General features: G+C 31.4%; 1 pseudogene; it reads left to right on the forward strand.

The window, feature by feature from the left end:
• The first annotated feature begins 7,484 nt into the window (after positions 1 to 7,484).
• On the forward strand, positions 7,485 to 15,155 carry LOC145183071 (uncharacterized; annotated as a pseudogene).
• Positions 15,156 to 18,949: the final 3,794 nt, after the last annotated feature.

The following is an 18,949-nucleotide window of genomic DNA, read 5'->3' on the forward strand; positions in this document are numbered from 1 at the left end:
AACAAGTTTAAAAATGTGTTAAGTATTCTTTACAGAAAAACATCTTTTAAATAAACTCAGTAAACTATTTCTTTTGATTAAAAATAGATAACTTTACAAAAAACTTTTTCTTAAAAAAACCTATGCATTAGCGACCTCGTCAATAACATTTTTGATCGTATATCTTTAGGAATAAAGATTTAACAATCTTTATAAGTTCTACCAGTATCAGTTGTATGATGTTTCATGGAAGAAAAAAAAAATTATTAAATATTTTTATATTTTATCCACATAAACGCTTCTCAAAATGTAGATCCACTTTAAGTGTTGTTTCGTACAATGACTAAATATACATGGTAAAAAAAAGGAATGTTGAAACTCAAAATTATGTATTTAAAGCTAAACCAACTATCCGCCAATCTTTGTATAAATCATATTCTAATTAGAAAACTGGTTATTGACTTCTTAATAACAATAGCTTTGCCTAAAAGTTTCTCTAAAACGTAAAGTGGCCTTTAAAAAGTCCACTTTAAGTAAAAGTCCACTTTAAGCTAAGTTTTTACTATTTAGAAGTCCACTTTAGGTTGATCTAACAAAATATATATATATATATATATATATATATATATATATATATATATATATATATATATATATATATATATATATATATATATGTACATATATACACATATATTCAACAGTATATGATTAGCCTAGCTTTTAGAAATATAAGCTATTTATTATTTGAAATTTAGCTTTCATATAATAAAAACATTGTTTATCATTTTGTTAATATAAAATTTCTCTATGTTCAGGAACCAAAAGTCCTTTATTAGTTTCAACAATGTCTTTTTTGATACCTAAAGAAAAATCAAACTGGAAAAGGCGTCGTGATGTTAAGAAAATTGTTGAAATGTATCTCGAAGAAGACTTTGATAATAGTCAAAATGTTATTGTAGATACTATAGGTAGGGCTGATTTACATTTTGATCCAGTTTATACAGAAGAGTTTGTAAAATCGGACAACTTGGTTATTGACGTAACAAGTATATACAGTTCAGAAGATGATATTATTTCTTCAGAATCCAAATCTTCTGATGATGATGTATCTGATGAACAGTTAATTCCACTTTTGAGAGAATGGGCAATAAGTTGTAACATACCAGTGACCCATTTTTCACAATTGTTAAAACTTCTTCATCCATTCCACAAATTCTTGCCTCTTGATGCTCGCACTATATTGAAAACTCCACGACAAATAAATATAAATCATTTAGAAGATGGTAGTTTATATTGCCATGTTGGGGTCAAAAATAACTTAGTTAAAATGTTCCATGCAAAAGAATTGAATTGTTTGTTAAATAACTCTATACCTCTTTTGATTAACATTGATGGTTTGCCTATTTACAAAAGTTCTACTTATCAATTGTGGCCTATACTTGGAATCGTGAAAGGCTCTGCTAGTGAGAATCCTTTTACTATTGGTATCTATGGTGGTAATAAAAAGCCTGCAAGTGTCAGAGAATTTTTAAATAATTTCATTTCTGAAATAAAAGTTCTTAAAAGAGAAGGAATTTTAATTGACAATCATTTGTTTCAGGTTACAATTTCGAATTTTGTTTGTGACGCGCCAGCTCGAGCTTTTTTAAAATGCATAAAAATGCACTCAGGTTATATCTCATGTGAGCGCTGCATCCAGAAAGGTGAATGGGTTGATGGAAAAGTCATATTACCAGAAATTAATGCACCATTGCGTACGGATTTATCTTTTGACAAAATGTTTGATTCTTTCACATCATCATGCTGCTAGTCCACTAAAAGAGCTTAATTTTGGATTGGTTAGCAGATTTAATCTTGACTACATGCATCTTGTGTGTCTTGGAGTGATGCGCCGGCTTTTAACTATGTGGAAAAAAGGCCCTTTAAAAAGTAGACTTTCTGCAAAGCTGATCACTTAACTCTCTGAGCGTTTATGCAATTTTCAATTTATGATACCAAAAGAATTTAGCCGCAAGCCACGATCTCTACAGGAGTTGGATCGTTGGAAGGCCACTGAATTTCGTCAGTTTTTATTGTATACTGGACCAGTTGTGCTTAAAGGAATTTTAAACGATACTATGTATCAACATTTCTTATTATTTTCAACAGCAATGTATTGTTGCTTAAGTACAAATCATTGTTATCACTATGCCGAGTATTCTCGTAAACTTCTTACTCAGTTTGTGGAACTTGCTCCTTTATTGTATGGACAAGGCATTTTAGTTTATAATGTTCATAATTTAATCCACATTGTTGATGATGTTTTATTATTTGGAGCATTAGATTCAGTGAGCACATTTCCTTTTGAAAACTACCTCGGAAAGTTAAAAAAATTAATCCATCATTCAAATTTACCCTTACAGCAAGTCATATGTCGGTTGTCTGAACATGAGCATTTATTACCGACTATGGCTAATAAAAGTAAAATAGAGCTAAAATATGTCCATGAAGAAGGGCCCATTCCTTTTGAATTTATAAATGCTGATTGTGTTCAATATAAAAAATTGCAGTTTGACAACATTTTTATTCGTGTATCTAAAAATGATTCATTATTTTTGCTCAAAAATGGTAGTATTATTTTAATAAAAAACATTTTGAAGATTGACAATAATATTACTATTGTTTATCAACAATTTTTAACAAAAACTTAATTGTACGAACTGCTACCCTTCACATCTAGCGATTTGGGTATATATTCTTTATCCAGACCAGATGCAAATTTAAAATGCACTCATTACACCCAAATTGCTAAAAAGTGTGTTGGATTGTGGTATAAAGAAGGCCACTTGGCTTGCATTCCTTTTGCTCATAGGTTTTGATGATTGATCCTCTTTGTAACAGAGCACATAAAAGAAGAATAAAAATGTTTAAAGAGTTTATAAATGTGAGAATAATCAAAGATTTTACAAATGTGAGAATAAATTTTAAAAGCTTATTTAGTTTTTATTTCTAATTAAACTTACAATTTAGTCTACAACAGTTCTATAGTTAGTATACTAACAGTTATAGTCATATAGTTATAACAGTATATATATATATATATATATATATATATATATATATATATATATATATATATATATATATATATATATATATATATATATATATATATATATAACTATAGTTGTATAGTTATCAACAGTATATATGTAACTATAGTTATATAGTTATAACAGTATATATAAAATAACTATTGTAAGTATACCAACTATAGTTAGTATATATACTACCTAATATAAATTATAAAAAGAAATAAAAAATTACTATTGATTTTTTTTAAAAATGACGGTAACAATGGTAGTTATAATTATTACTACCACCGTTACCCACAATTTTTTTCAAAATTTTGTAAGGAAGAATGATTGCATTTGTTGGCCCAAATAACTATTTGGATTAACAAATGTAATTACATATGTTAACATAAGTAATGCAGTTGCACTAACTATCGTAAGATGCAGTTGTCCCAACTGCAAATGCAACGCAGTTGCGTCAACTAACGCTTTTTGCGGTAAGCCCAACAGCGAATCTAACACAGTTGCGCCAACTAACGCAAAATATGGTTGGCCGAACAGCAAATTGAATGCAGTTGTGCCAACTAAAGCGAAATGCGGTTGGCCCAATAGCAAATCACACAGGGTTGCGCCAACTACCGCAAAACAACGTTGGCCCAACAATACAGGCTGCTCGGGTAAGAATCGTATAAAAACACGGGTCTCAAAATCAATGGAAAATGCTCTAAACTGAAGTTGAAAGTACAAAATTATACGACAAATCCCTAATATTTGCCATCTTGAATAATGATTGTTTTTTGTCTAAAATTTATGGTTAGCTTTATTTAATAGAAGTCAAAAGTATGACTCGTTTTCAATTTCGAAGCGTTTGTCGTAACTATAGAATGTGTACTTTTGACTTGTGTTAGACATAAAACAGATATATCATTAGCGATAAAGAACTGAAGTCAAAAATACAACTCGCATTGTACTTTTGACTTCTATTGTAAGATTTATACTTTTGATATCTGTTTGTTATCGCTATATGTAAAATAGCTATAAATAACAAGTTATATCTTTCATAAGCATAATAGAACAGAAGTCAGAAATACAACTGAGATTGTACTTTTGACTTCTATTGTACTGTTGATATTCGCACGATCTGCACTTTTAAATTCTGCTAGAAATCTCTAAGTATAATAGCAATATATATTGCCCTGCTTTAGCAAAAGGAAATAAGTCCAAGTTTAGCCTAAAATGACTTTGCGACGCCACCCCCTTAAAGGAAGTAAGTACTTTTCATAGCTCTATTCTACGTTGTAAATTGTTGAGCGTTGTTCGAGAAAAATGTATGGCAGAACCAAGTCCAGAAACTGAGAAAAGAATGTGTTTCTTTTAAAACTAATCTGTAGTAACACTATTATTATTTTTATCATTATTGTAAAGATTACTATTATTTGGTACAATACTTGATTGAATATTCACTAAACTGTTTGCGCACAACAATAACAATACCATGATGACCTACGGTTCTTTTCAGAAAAGACAAAATCCGGTATGCGTTCGCACATTCTGTGAAACCACTGCTCACACCGACTGCACTGCGCCATTTGCTTCTCTTTAATTCGATTTTCCACAGGATTCCTCGGCATTCTACATTTTCCAAAAAGTTCAATAAAAATGCCCTTTTAAATGCATCTTTTGCAATCTGCTAACAATTGAGGGAAAGAAGAGGGAATTGAGGGAAAGAAGCTTTTATTTCATTTTTCAACTTCAATACTCGAGTGAGACAATTTTCTTTTGACAATCAAAGTACTTCTGTATGATACAAAAGATTATGGTATTCAGCATCCATCTCTTTACATAATTCTTGAAGTCAAGAAGTCTTGCAGAAGAGTTCACAAAATTTAAATTTTTTTTAAATCATTCAGTGTTTTTAGCAGTACATCCGGCAGTGTTTTGAGAGCTAAAACTTGTCTATGGATCATACAGCAGTTTATCAAAACTTCAGATTTTTTTCTTTTGCAAGAGTAACAAAACCAACAGCACACTCATCATTGATGGAGCTCCATCTGTACAGATACCACAAACATATTACCATTCTGGCCCTTCTTCAAAAAAAAGGAATCCACCAGAGCCATAACTTCAGTTCCAGTTGAATGCTGTTTTAGCGGCTTGCTAAATAAGAACTCTTCTTTAATATCTTCCTTCCACTTGTATCTTACATATACCAACAGCTGTGCACATGACTGCACATCAGTTGATTCGTCCAGTGCCATGCTAAATAAACCAGCTTGTTTGATTTCTCCAATAACGCATACTTTTACATCTATTGCCATTTTGTGAGATGTGTCCCCTGCTTTAGAAATACCTTTGGATAACTCCGAATAATCTCAGGCGTTATGAAGACGGTCTTCTCTCTGCAGGGACTATGCTGGTCATCAAAGGCTTCTCTGCTGGGTCCAGGCTATGTTTCCATTGGAAGTATTGTATCTTGAGGGTTTTATATATATATATATATATTTATATTATATATATATATATACATATATGTATATATATATATATATATATATATAAATATATATATATATTATAGCGGCATAAAGTAAGTATACACCATTGAGTTTTGCATACATTTATTATTTTAAGCAATTAAAATCACTGTAAATTGTTGCAAACACAATTTTTATTTATCAGAATCATCAAAAACAACACTCTGTATCAAGAACATGCAGTTTGATCAATATTTAGTATGGTAACCTCGCGCTTTAATAACATGTTTCACACGGTTAGGCATTGACTCAAACAGGCGAGTAATTGTAACATCATCAATATTGTTCCATGCATCTTGCAAAATTAACCAAAGACTATCCAAGTTAGATGGCCTCTTTCCTTCAATGTTCTTTGTCATAACGCTCCACAAATTTTCAATCGGATTCATGTCCGGGCTCTGAGCAGGCCAATCAAGTACTGCCACCTGATTACGCCGAAGAAAATCTGTGACAGTCTTGGCCTTGTGGCATGGTGCATTGTCATGCTGAAAGAAGAACGAGTTAAGTTGCCCAAACAGTGCACTAGCAGAAGGAAACATTGTGTTTTGTAGTACATCAATGTACTGGTGTTGGTTCATACTTCCAGTACATCGATAAAGGTGCCCAAGCCCATAGCCAGACATACACCCCCAAATCATTAAACTCTTCCCTCCATGCTTGACAGTTGGCGCAATACAGTTTTTACTGAATTTTTCACCAACTCTTCTTCGCACAACTACTCGTTTGGAACTAAGGAACAACTCGAAAGAACTTTCATCACTGAACAGGACATGTTTCCAACCATCTACTGTCAAGTCTTTGTGTGCTTTGGCAAATGCCAATCGTCGACGAACGTTTGTAGCTGAAAGCAGTGGCTTCTTTGCAGCCACACATCCACGAAGACCTGCTTTCAGAAGGCGCTGACGTACAGTTCGAGTTGCCAGAGTAACCCCATGTTCTTCAGAAAGTTTTCGACCGAGTTGAGGGGCAGTGAGTCTACGATCCTGCAAGGACATTCGAACTAACACTCTGTCAGTGTGTGGAGTTGTTTTCTTTGGTCTTCCAGATCGCCTCTTATCAGCTGTTGAACCAGTTCCGATATGTTTATCTATTATTTTCTTAATACCCATTGGTGTTGCTTTAAGTTCTCTGGCTATTTTTCTTAAACTTACACTTGTTTCTGCCAAGAACACTGCGCGAAGTCTTTCTTCTGTTGTCAGTCGGCGATATTTGGGCATACCTTCAAATATAAAAATGAATAATTACACAAAATATATCAGACAAATGGCCAAATATGAATAATGAAAAACCAAAGACATTAATTAATCAGTATTAGCTTAAACTAACAAATTGTAACTAAAAATTCTCTAAAACCCAACATGCATCTCAACAATGGATAATAATAATTTATTAATGACTTGGCCTAAAGTCAAAACTGGTCAGAACCATTTTGAAAGTTATTAAAAACTTAATTGTAATAACAATACTATAACATTGTAAAACAATTACTAACCTTGTCTTCAAAATTTGCACAATTAAACAATACAAAGTTAACTCTTTAAAGTTTAATTTTTTCTACACAACATGAGTCACACTTGCTATTGTAAACAGGAAGTGCAAAGAATATTGATAAGTAAATTCACAGAATGCAATAATTGCTTCTATTATGTTTCTAAAAATAAGAAATACCACATTAAACTATTATTTTTACGATTTGGGTAGGGTGTATACTTACTTTCGGCCGCAATACTATATATATATATATATATATATATATATATATATATATATATATATATATACACACACACACACACATATATTAACATAATATAAGTATGTAATGAATCAATCATATATTTCTAACCAAATATTTTACATTCAAGTTTACACACAAATAGTTATAAACTAATGTGAAGTAAACTACTAATAGTGCTATTGATATATAACAAGGGTTATAATAATGGCATTTTAATCATTATATTCAAAAACAGTAGCAACAGCAGAGGTATATTACAATAAATAAAATTAACAATGACAAAATGATGTAATGTATCCATCCAGTCGAAATCACGTGACTATATTGCGACACCAAAACTAACCATATTGAATTGGGGGAAAACAAACTATTCTTTTATACGCGAAGTACTTTTTAAAAAGTACTATGTCCTACAATTACTTTGAAACTTTATCAAAAGAAGCAGCGGAAAGATATCAGCGAAAAATAAATATTTTAGGTGATTTTACTTTATTTTTACATACTCTCTGTTTAAATAAAATAATGCATAAATTGCTGTTTAAATATAATTTTGGTTATTTTAGGATTAAGTAAATGTCCATACAAGTTTACAGCAGATTCTTAGAGTGAAGATCCAAGTCAGTGGCCTTCTTTGAGCTATCACAAACTTTATCACTACCTGATTAAAACTCCACGTAAGGGGTTCTTATCTAATTTATATTTTAAGATTTTTATTATTTCAGTATTTCAGTAATGTTAGTAACATTAATTGCTAACATTTTAAAAACTGTTTGTTTTCTTTGCTTTGTACAAAACATTATGGATGTATTTGCATGGATATATATCATAATATGCTTTATAATATATATTATGGGAAAAAAATAATGTATATACAAAATGCATATACATTTTTTTCAATGTTATTGTTTTTTAGGTGTCTAATCTACAGAAGCAATGGAAAACTATAAGGCATTAGAGGCTTGGAAATTCTTTTAAGATGGCTGGGTCCAAATTGTTCATTTGAAAGTATCTCAGGATATTACTGAATATATCTTGAAATGTGAGGTTCGATCTTCATATAGGACCACATCTCCTAACCATAAACCTTGGGTTGCTCTTGACTCTCTTGGTAATGTTTTAACTGCTCACTGTGACTGTATGGCTGGGTATGTCTCTTTTATATAAAATTAGTAAAAATAAAATTCAAAAATTCAATTATAGTTTTATAGTTTTATCTATTTTTTTAGTCTTGGCGAAACATCCTCACATGTTGCTGCAATGCTATATAAAATTGAAGCCGCTGTTCGTATTGGAATTAAGGATCTGCGTATTGTTATCGGTATATTGGTATGAACCGATATTTTGAACCGATAACGATAAGAAATGATAACGATATCAAACGATATGAGTTTGTCTATGAAACGATAACTTATCGTTTGAACCGATAACTAAACGATATTTTATCGGTTGAAACGATAATATCGGCTTTTTTTAATCGGTTTATCGGAATACATAAAAATAACGAGAATACCGATATTTATCGGTATAATAACGATATTTTTTACAATATTCAAATTTTTTTTTAAAATGCCACATTTTAGTTCAAATATATTATAAATCTTCAAGTCAAGTCAAGATGTTGTTTCGCCTTTTTGATTAACGTTAATATCATTTGTGATACAAATGTATTTATATTATGGTTTTTTTGTGAAAAAACCATAATATACATACATTTGTATAAATACATTTGTTAAAATGAAATAAATAAATATAAATGGGTCATTTTGATTACCATAATGGCTGACTGTTAAAACTTTGGAAGAAAAAAAGCCAAAAATTATGCGTTTTAATTTTGAAAATATACATATTTAGCACTTAGTTCAGATTTTTCTGACAACATATATTGTGTTTACTAATGCATATGATTGATTAAATGTAAAAAAATCAGGAGTGGGGAGAGTTTCAACCTGGCGGTCTATTTGGAGAACAGTGTTGCTTCACTTTTTCAAACTAGAGTAACCAATAAATACCGATATGAAACGATATGAAACAATACATTGTTCTATTTTATAATTTATTTAACTTAAGGAAATATAAATTCATAATAGATTTCTGAATTTTTGCTTCTGTTTAAAGTTCCAAGCTAATAATTGTCTTCAACTGTCAGATCATTCACATATGGAGTACTGGCACGAGAGGCAGCAGGAGACGGAGAGGCAGGTCCTTCAACGGCAGCAGCTTTATCGGCTTGTTCTTCAGCAGAAGTGAGCAACGATTTCTTGATCTTAACTTTGACATAGTTTTGCTGGATATACAGGAGTTTCTCTACTTGTTCTGGTTGCAACTTGGTTCGTTTGTAGGAGACAATAGCACCTCCAGCACTAAAAGCTCTCTCTGACGAAGCACTAGATGCAGGCACACAAAGCCATTTTCTTGCAGATTCTGCCAACAATGGAAACTTGTGTTTGTTGGTCCTCCAGAAGTCCAAGACATCCAATCCAGTTACTGCAGGTACCTTGAGGTACATTTCCCATTCAATAGTAATGGAAGACTGATCAGCTGGGGCGGAGGTAACTCTACCTAGGACGTCACTAGCCAAATCAAAGACAGGGTCGTCATCAGGTTGGGTACCTTGAGATCTTGCCTCTTCTAGCTGCCTCTCTTGTGATGCCTGGATCCATTCTTGATGGTTCTGAGATTTTGTAATAAGAGCATCATAGGCCTCATCAAATCCACCAATCTTTTTCAAAGCCTGGCCCTTGTACAGAGGATTCAGTAAGTTGGCGACTGAATAGTGCAAGTTGGTTGCTCCAGAATCTGGAAACCGGAAATCAATGGCTTAAACTAGTTTTCGGTAAAACATCTCAGCAGTAGGAGACAGGCCACCACGAATAGCTTGCAGTAGTCGGTATTTCAATCCATACAGGTGAGAGATAACTCTGTGAATGGAGACTTTCTTGTCAGCAGAGAAGCTTTCCGAAATGTCCGAGATTTTCCTTAAAATTGGCAAAGTTTCGTGAAAGAGGTCAAACTCATCCTCACTGGGAATAGCGGGTGCAAATTTGTTAGAGTCAGAACCTGGATTATCCCTGATTGAGCTCAAAGGTCTTCTCATCCTTACAATACTGTCAATCATCATTAATGTGGAGTTCCAGCGTGTTTTGACAGGCGAGATAATTTTCACATACTTTAATTCCTTCTTGTCAACTGTGTCGTTGTCATCCAACATGTTTCGAATCTCCTTCTTGATTCGCTGTTCTGACAAAGAGGACTTGTGGCATAGAGATGACAGTTCTGTGGCTTTTTTAATGGCTGACTCTAGATCCAAACCTTCAACTGACTTGACTTCTTTAATTGCACCTTCCACAACTAAGTTCAAAAGGTGATCAGCACAGAGCAGAGACTCGTCAACAAACTTGCATTTAGGGATGGCTGCCCTCAGGTTGGAAGCTGAGTCATGAACACAAACAACATAGCTGTGTCCGACATTTCCGGGAATCTCTGAGACATTTCTAAAAATAAAAAAAAAATTAATAAGTATAAATATGTAAATTAAAATTTACATATAGCAATTTAATACCTTTAGTTATAATATTATATTATAAAATTATAATTAAAGATATAAAAAATATTACATGTAACGGGTAATATCGCTAATATGTTAAATTGTATAAAAATTTGTACAACAACAAATCAACAAGTACTACGTAATTAGCTTACTTAGTAATAGTAAGTTAAAGTATTAGTATAAGTACTACTATACTAAGTCAAAAAAACTTCTATAAAAATTTTTTTACTGATCCAGTCTGTTTGCAATAGCTTCTGCAGTATGGCGTCCAGAAAAGGGTGACACACCAATTACCAACATCCGGTGGTTGAAGTCTTCATTGATGAAGTGGAGGGTGATGGCTTGATAGGCGTCATTATTCCGACTTTGCCACATGTCAGAAGAAATGGCGAATCCAGGACTTTTCGGCAAATCTTTCACCAGAACTTGATCCACTGCTGCTTTCACTGCTTGTAAACTAATGGCAACCTAAAAGAAGAAAAAACAAATAAAAAAACTGTTGTTTATACTAATTTATAGTTATTTAAAAAAACCAACAAAATAAATTGGCGCGGACAGGTCTAGAAACTAACAATTTTAAAATTAAAAAGGGTGGTACTAACTTACTAAAAAATAACAATAATGTAATAATGGCGTCATGGGACTTACGGCGTTACTTTCATTGCAATTAAGATTAAGGGGTTTGGAATTTTAAGTTTGATTTAAAACTCATACAAATTCTTTAAATTTGTTTCCCTCTTAAACCCAATGAAACCATCCCAAAATTATTTATTTAACCAAAAGTACAATAAACTATATATCTTACTTATAACGTGAGTATGTTGTGGCAGATTTGATCAGCATTTTTGGGTTGAAATAAAGCAATCAGATCCTGGAAGCCTTTATGCCCAACAAGACTAAATGGTAAGTTGCATCTGGCTAAGAACTTTGCAATTTCCAAATCACCTCGGAGTTGATCTCTATCTTGTGGTTTGTATTTTAACCAAGCATCAATCTTTTTGTTCTGATTGCCCTTTGATGGACTGCCCAGTTTTCTTGACTTTACTCTTCTGTCCATGACCAGAGGAACTTTGTCTCCATGATCCTTTTCATAGGACTCATCCTCGTCGTATATCTGTAAAATTAAAAAAAAGTTGTAAAATTTTTACATTACAATGTACACACTGTAAAGCGGCTAAAGCCTGCAATACATTGTAGTATTTCAACTTTGAACATTATAAATATAGAAATACTCAATTTAAAACTTTTTTTTCACAACTGTCATATAATACCTGTTCAAACTCATTAATAGCAACATCAGCCTTCCTCTTCTTCTCTGACTTGTCTAGTTCAATCTGGGCAAATTCAAATGGATGCTTTCTAAAAAGATGGGACCTCATCCCAAAAGTGTTATGATCTGCAACCTTGACAACTGCCGGACAGAGCTTGCACTTTGCTTGGACGACTCTTTCACCAGCCTCACTTTGAGTCACCTCTTCTTCAAAGAAGTTCCAGATTTCCGTTCTTGGACGCGGCATGATGCTGGCAACTGACTTATAAGTTCAAACTTCTAAACTAAATAAGAAAAAGAATCTTTTACTTCACAAAATAACAATTTTATCTGGACAATAATGCTGTCCAACTAGTCACTTTGACTCCCTCTCGAAAACTAGCCTTTTCCCAAAAAATGAGAAAGCTTTTAACAATAAAATTTCTATCGGACATTTTAAATAACTGTTATTTCAAATTTTACAACAATATCAAGTTATTAAAATAATATTTCAAAAATTTATCTTTTCTTTACTACTTTGAACAACCTGTAGCGATGATAATTTTTGTTATCTAAGTTTAACCATATTTCACTTAAAAAGTTTAATAACAAAGTAAAAATAGACATTTCATACATACTGCTATATTGTAACAAATAAAATAAAATAAAATTTATCATATCTTACCTTCAAAATTGATTAAATTTCAATGTTTTTTGTGACTTCCCTGAGACACTAAAGAGTCACTGTTTTCTTTTTGAATTTGATATTATTTTTCCCATCTGACTGCGAATCATACAGTTTACAAACTACAATCCGTTATTATACAGTTTTTCAACCGCGCCATTTCGACACATGAAATACATTAAGACATTACATGCGTTAACACCGACACACTTTATTACCTTAAATACATTAACACGTTAATTGCATATTGAAGACAATATTCCCGACATTTTTGACTTTAGTTGATCAACAAAGTTTTTACCTGACATCCTACTTAATTGGTCTGGGAGGATCAATCATATCTATTAACTAGATGTCTAACTTGCGCTTCCGCAGTGAAGCAAATTTTTTGCCAACCAGGTTTGTTTTGCCAGACTGAAATGACCCAATGATAAATCAAAGCAAAACAAAACTGAAGTATTGCCAGTTTAAATAAAATGGATACTGGCATTAAAAACTTTAAAAACTTGCTTCACTTTTTCTTATGGAATTTTTGTGAAGTTAGACATCTAGATAATATATGCAATTGGGAAGGATTAACTTGTAAAACCGGTAAAGATAGGTAAAACGACATCTTGACTCGACTTGAAGATTTATAATATATTTGAACTAAAATGTGGCATTTTAAAAAAAAAAAATTTGAATATTGTAAAAAATATCGTTATTATACCGATAAATATCGGTATTCTCGTTATTTTTATGTATTCCGATAAACCGATAAAAAAAAAGCCGATATTATCGTTTCAACCGATAAAATATCGTTTAGTTATCGGTTCAAACAATAACTAAACCGATATTATCGTTTCATTGACAAACTCATATCATTTGATATTGTTATCGTTTCATATCGTTATCGGTTCAAAATAATAACGATACGCAGACCCTTAATTGGAATGACATCGAGCACACCAACTGACTTGCCTTGTCAATGGAACCAAAGTTTTACAAAAAATATTGTTGGCTCCCCAGTTTCTCAAATCAACTTATACACTGATGCTGCAAAAGAAAAACTTTCTAAAAAGAGAATGAGAAAAATGCCTATTTCTCAAACACCTCAAGAAAAAAATGATTTTTTATCAGAAATACAATCTGTGCAGCCCAAAACTGCTGCTCTTCATTTGTTTAAAGATTTTGATAAGGAATTTATTCAAATGGAATCTGTTTTCATACCAAAATTACCAACATCTTTAAGACTATTTTTTAATGAAAATTATAAATCATTTGATAATGAGCAACTGATATCTTATTTCGATGAGAAAAAAAAAAACAAATAAGTTTGACTTCTGACGTTATAGTTTATGTTGAAGAAGCAACACGAAATCAAGTGCTATGTGATTCTTGGTTTAGAGTAGGAGTTGGTCGAATAACTGGCTCCACTTTGCATCAAGTTTTTCATGCTTGAATTGAAATGCCACCTGTTTCATTAATTTTTAAGATTTGTGCAGAGAAAAATATACAGATAAAAAGTCCTGCAATAAATTGGGGAAGAGTAAATGAAATAAATGCATTGACTTTATATAAACAGATTCATTCTGACTCAAATGCAATGAGTAATTCAAAACCACTGTCAGATATTTTTATTCATCAAAATTTGAGAGTTGAAAGAATAAGACTTTTGTATTGACTTTGAAAAACCATGGTATGCAGCATCTCCTGATGGTGCTGTTTATTGTACTTGTTGTGGACATGGAGTTTTAGAAATTAAATGTCCTTTTAGTTTAAAAGACAAGTCATTAAAAGAGGTCATAGTTAAAGATGCTTTTTGTGTTGGTGTAAACATGAATGGAAACTACTTTTTAAAAAAAGAACACCAATATTTTTTCCAGGTTCAACTTGAAATGAGAGTTACTGGAGTCAGTTACTGTGACTTCATGGTGTGGACACCCAGTGAGTTTGTTGTATTGCGCATTGAGCCTGACACCTCTTTCATTGAGAATGTATTAATTAAGTGTGATATTTTTTGGAATACTTTTATTTTGAGAGAGTTAGTAACAAGAGAAATAGAATCAGAAAGAAAATTACTCCCCTCTACATCAAATAATCCTATAAATAAAGATATACTTTTTTGTATTTGTAAATCTAAAAGTTTTCAAAGTGATAATACAAGGGTTGGTTGTGATTCATGCGATAACTGGTTTCATCTTAAATGTTTATCTTTGAAATCACCACCTAAATCTACTGTATGGTATTGCAGTGACTGCAAATACAAATAAAAGATCCTAAACACAAAAAAAGTAATTTATGTATTTTTAATTTTTAAATAGAATTATTAGTTTTTTAAACTATGTATTACATTATGGAATTTTTTTTTAGCCTTTTATACAATAATGGTGTACAGTTGAGAAATCAAAAAAATATTGGCTTGGTCACTTAAAAGAATATGTATCATCTTCGTGAGTTAAAAAAACGGCTATTTACATAGCCACATTTTATTAAAAGCATATTAAGGCATACGCTTTAAACTGATGCAGTCATAAATAAAATACTAATAGACAGTTAAGTTGTTTTGCCTTTGATATAAAAAACCCTCGTCTGTCAAAAAGAGGATATTCTTTGATGAAGGCATTGACTTTAAAAGTCATAACAACCTTGGATTAAGCTAGGTTGTAGGGTACACGTCCGATACTTATTGGTGCTTATTAAAAGGGTAATTAAGATTTTTCCCCAAGATCTAACAAACAAGAGCGGGAGGGTGGTTTTTAAAATGAACTCTCAATTCCTTGTTTTATGGTTTTGATTTTTTAAACAGTACACTAAAAGGTTGTTTTTTTTTATCAGTGTCTTGATAATTTTTTTTACTTTTAAGGCCTGATTACACTAAGAGTTAAAAAATCGTAACCCCTCTCTCTCTTTTTCTTTTTTTTTTTTTTTTTTTTTTATCATTTTTCGAAAATAATAAAAAACGGGGAAGAAAATAAAATAAATAAGAGGGTATGGAGTAGAGAGCTGCATAGAGTTGCATTTCACGGGAACCCATCTCCGCGGGATTCCTGCGGGAATGGGTTCAGTTTCTGCGGGATTCCCATGGGGATGGATTGTGAAATTGCGGGAACCCCGCGGGTATGGAATGGATTTTTCAAAATATAAGTTAAAATGAAGGATCAAATTTTTATTTATTTTCACAAAAAATTTGTTTGTCTAATCTCTTTATAACATAACAGTAAAAGTAATTCAAATTGTTAAGTGCTTTTTTGTCATAGTGATTGATTGATCTTCAGCCATATTGAGTATTTCAGCCATGTTGACTTTTATTAAATAAATTGACTGGATATTGTTATTAATTATTACATATATTATCAAGGTGGTACTAGCCCAAGAAATTTCAAAAGTGTATAGTTTTACTATGTTTATAAGTTGTTTAGTGACAGAAAATCTTGAAAAACTGTTTCATTTTATTTCTTTTCTGTGTATTTTTTAATAAAATAAATTCTTTTGACTATATTTTGAGAAACTTTTTTATAAGCTATTAAACTCTATTAATTAAACTCTTAACTATATTTTAATAAATTTTTTATGCTATTTCATGGGAAGGGCCGATAAATATTTGCGGGTATGGGTGGGGATGGAAGAAAATGCTTGTGGGAATGGAAAGAGATGCTTGCGGGGATGAGTGGGGATGGCTTTGATTTCTGCGGGGATGGGTGGGGATGGAACAAAGTCCTGTCCCCATGTAGCTCTCTAATAATGAGGGCTTAATGCACTTTCAAAGAGTAGTAAGGTCGTAAAACTGTTACGAAGGTTGTGAAGAAAACCAACCAAGCGGAACGCTTGAGTTAAATGAAGCATATAACGTTGGCATAAACGCCAAGAAATAATGTTTACAAAACAAACTTGTTTACGAACTGGGACGCGTCTAGCGTCCAAGAAATATATAAAAGGTATGTAGATAGATAGTTGTAGAGTAGATAGTCAGTAGTTGTTAGGAAGGAAATAGAGATTGAGATAGAATTAGATGGAAGTTATATAGTGGTGTTTGAGGAACAATCATATTGTATTATTATTGTTATTATATGTAAATGTTGTATTAATATTACATTAAACTATATCGTTACATTAAAACTACATGACATCATATAATGCAACGTAAATAAAAGAAGAATATAACATAATATTACCACGTATGACGTCATAATAAAAAGTGGTTTAGCAAGTATAATATATCATAATAAAACGTAGTTTAACAAGTATATTTAAGTATAACGTAAATTAGTAGAGTTTCTTATCAAAAACACTATCAGTATTTTTTTTAAAATAATAGAATAAAAATAAGAAAAAGATAAAAGGACAAGAAATTTTCTTTTTACTTCAAATATGTATATATATATGTTGTTGTAAAGGAAAACTAGTAGAAGTCTATGAAGACTTATCATCGAGTACCTTTTCAAATTGTTAAATAAAGTCTATTTCATATTTATATATAGTCTAAATACAGTCAGTGATACACATAAATATTTTAGTAAAGATTCTGTTGTTAAGTTTAATACATATCAATAAAATTGTTGATATTAAGTATGAGGTGTTTTATTTATTTTTTAAGTTGGCAGGATTATTTAATACTTTAAGTTCTATATTTTTTGATATTATTTTGTTATACAGGTACGGACCCCGGTAGGAAATAGAAAACCGTGAGAGCTTTGTTGTTCTTTTAGGCAGTGTGAAATTGCCTGTTGCTCTTGTTATATATCTATTAGAGTTAACTTGAAAGAAGTTATTTAAAAAATGCGATGGAACTAGTCCAAGTTTGTATTTTAGCATAAATAGTACATTTTGATAGATGTTGATTTGGTAGACATTTAGTGCATTTAAAGTTTTTAGTAAGGGTTCAGCATGGGTGAGTTTATCTTTATTATAAACTAGTCTTGATGCATGTTTTTGACTTTTATAAATAGTACTCAATTTGGATTTGTGTGTACTTGCCCATGTAATATTAGCGTACGTAAGATAACTTTGGATGTAAGAAAAATAAAGCGATTTAAGGTTATGTTGGGATAACATAGGTTTAACTTTGTAGAGTTTCCCAATATTTTTCGAAATTTTGGTGTTTATTGTACTTATATGGGCTTTCCAAGATATGTTTTCGTCAATAAGGATCCCAAGAAATTTAGTTGTTTCTGTTCTTTCAATGTTTACCTTATCTATTTTTAGTGGGGGAAGGATAGTAGGAATATTATTTTTTTGTTTTTTGGAATGAAACAATATGTATTTTGTTTTTTCTGTGTTTAGTGATAACTTGTTCAATTTCAACCATATATTTAATCTTTTAAGCTCTTTGTTCATACATTTGTAAAGGTCTTTGATTGAGTTCGAGGAATGAAATAAGTTTGTGTCATCGGCAAACATAATAACATCATTTAGGTCATTGTCAGGTGACCTAAATGATGTTATTAGGTCAGGTCGTTTATATATAGAAGAAACAAAAAAGGTCCAAGAATGAAACCCTGGGGGACACCGCACTCAACTCGTTATATTATATATTAAACTATTATATAATATTATTATATAAACATATATATAAACAAAAATATTATTATATAAACAACTCGTTATATTATATATTAACTCGTTATGTTATATATTAAATATAAGTTACCGAGTAACACCTTTGGAGTTTACCGCGTAACAAAGCGAACTGAATATTTTAATCTAACTTTATATATAACTAAAAGGTAGCTTCAGTTTGATAATGGTACTTAAATTCGATAATGGTACTTCTTCTGGAGAATGTGAAACGTTGCTTGATTTATTGGTAAGATCTTTAAAGCAATACTCAACATTAGCTAATATCTTTCGTCGTATTGTCCAAAAGCTCATTATTGAAACTTATAAATTTATATGAATTGTTTTATTTACTAAAGCTGGTATGTATTAAAAAATACATATAATATAAATCGCTGGGTATATTTGGACATTATAAAAAATAATTTGAAATTAGAATCTGCTAAATTAAAGTTAGGAAATAATTGGATATTTCAACAGGATCAAGATCCAAAACACGCTACTTATGTTGTAAAATCATAGTTGCTCTACGATGTTCCAAAACAACTGCATTCTCCTCTTCAATCACCAGACTTTAACCAAATAGAGAATGTGTGGGATTATTTAGATAGACTAGGAAACATTGA

The sequence above is a fragment of the Hydra viridissima genome, unplaced genomic scaffold (genome assembly GCF_058129835.1).
Source record: "Hydra viridissima isolate aposymbiotic clone 2 unplaced genomic scaffold, HvirCarnegie_v1 scaffold_7, whole genome shotgun sequence".
Classification (NCBI taxonomy): domain Eukaryota; kingdom Metazoa; phylum Cnidaria; class Hydrozoa; order Anthoathecata; family Hydridae; genus Hydra; species Hydra viridissima.